This window comes from Mastomys coucha, unplaced genomic scaffold, assembly GCF_008632895.1.
Source record: "Mastomys coucha isolate ucsf_1 unplaced genomic scaffold, UCSF_Mcou_1 pScaffold16, whole genome shotgun sequence".
Lineage (NCBI taxonomy): Eukaryota > Metazoa > Chordata > Mammalia > Rodentia > Muridae > Mastomys > Mastomys coucha.
In genome coordinates this window covers 29,736,451-29,738,371 of record NW_022196898.1, presented here as the reverse complement: position 1 = coordinate 29,738,371, position 1,921 = coordinate 29,736,451, and the positions used below count along the sequence as shown (strand labels likewise).

At 29.4% G+C, this 1,921-nt stretch overlaps 1 protein-coding gene across 5 annotated transcripts in view; it reads left to right on the top strand.

Annotated features, from left to right (window-relative positions):
• The window catches only part of Gria2 (glutamate ionotropic receptor AMPA type subunit 2), a 112,440-nt gene extending 110,796 nt beyond the window's left edge, over positions 1 to 1,644 (top strand). For all 5 annotated transcript variants that reach the window (XM_031374153.1, XM_031374155.1, XM_031374156.1 and 2 more), the window contains one exon: positions 1 to 1,644. This exon is cut by the window's left edge and continues 1,402 nt beyond it. The gene's annotated coding sequence lies outside the window, so the exon portion shown is untranslated.
• The last annotated feature ends 277 nt before the right edge of the window (positions 1,645 to 1,921 follow it).

The following is a 1,921-nucleotide window of genomic DNA, read 5'->3' as shown; positions in this document are numbered from 1 at the left end:
CCATTTCTATCTATAAAATCAACTCTAATATATTAATTCTTATTGATGCCTCAAGTAGAAGGGGCACTTTAATTTGTGTAATGTGGATACTATCCCATCTCTGTAACTTTTCACTAAAAAGATTATACTATGATATTTGATTCACTTAAGTCATCTATCTTCCCTTCATTAAAATACCTTTTATGTTTATTTCCACTACTGTCCTCCAAGTAAAGTTGCTTTAGGGTTAAAGGCAACTGATACCCAGTAGTTATCTTTAAGATTTATGTTATTTTTTCTCATAAAAATTCTCTGTAATATTTGGTGTCTGACCAAGTGCTTGGTAGAGCATCCTTATTGACTATTTTTAAAGATCAGAAATGTAAGATTTAATAGTAGCCACTTGCATTCTACATGGTAACATGTAGTTTCATAATGATCTTCTCTAAATTTTACCATCCCTTCTATAAATTCCAAGATCATTCCAAATAATTTGAGTGCATTACTCACCAGGGATGCTGGAGGTACATTTTAAGTTTTAATAATAAATGCTAGAATGACCAAATTGCAGACTAATTATTTCCATATTGTACTTAAAATGAGTTTTTAAAAATTATTTTAAAAAAGATGACTATATACAATTAATGCTATTTATTGTACCTCTGGGCCTACTCTTCCAAAAAAAAATGAGCTTATCAATTTTTCTCTGTCAAGCTTGAACTAATGTAAATAATTGAAATAATGTAAAGTTATATTTTCATGTTTTTATAGTTATGACATGACAAGAACACATAATGTAAGAGTATCTCAAGTGTGGATAATGTTGATTGGCTAACACAGAGCTCAGTTTTAGGCAGTAAAATCTAGTTCAATATCCATGTAACAATGCATCAGTATATTGCTGTATAGATGTGTCTGTGTGCATATAAGTGATAAGCACTCAAAAAAGAGTGGTGACAGCTCTCTCAAGGTTTTTTTTTTATTAATTTTATATAAACTGTTATGGAAAGACCAAAATAATTATGAACTATTCTTATGTAAATTTACAATTGTTCTTTACTGTACATTTTGTTTACAGTATAGTACCTTATTCTCTGCTGTGTTAAGTGGGTGTCGTACTCCAAGGAGACAAACACTTTCTACAACTTCTATTGAAGAAACTGGGATTTCCAATTTTTCATGTGTACTATGTCCAAAAATGCTTTTATTTTATTTTTAAATCTAACATCTGATGGCTTTTTCAGAGTGTTGTGAAAACTTCAGTCATACATAAAATATGTTCTTATAAAACGCCAACATCTTTTTATTTTGTTTTTGCTTAACGGTACATCAAACTAACAATGAGAAACCAAAAAGTGTATCTTACATTCTCCCCAAATAAATCTAGATGTTTTTAGTGAGAGAGGGCATCTCTGCTCAGTTTGTCAGCAAAGTCTGAATAGGCAAAATGTCTTTTTAAATTTAAATTAAGAGAGCTAGTAATTCTGGTATTTCACACCTATACTCATTAAATTCTTTGGACATATATAGAAATGTGGCTATTGGTTAAATCACTTATTTTGTAATAGACAACATTGGTAACATACCAGGCATTGTGGACTTAGCCCTCCTACTGTGCAGTCATCTCATTTGCTATGGTACTCATATTAAAGAACAGGAAAGTAACTTGCTTTAAAATATGGTTTGACTTTTTAAAATTTACCATTTATTATTTGACTTAAAAATTCTTTCCATTTTAACTAATTTTTTCACAAAGCTAGTCATTTGAATAAATACACAATCCTATTTACATGGACTCTAAAGTTATTCCAATATTATAGTTCTCCTAACCTGCACATTAATTTGTAAAATAATTTATATTTAAATGTATCAAGTGTTTAACACACCACTATAAAGATGAATCTGCTTAAAATACAGTAAATTTACATTTCTAATCTGTAAG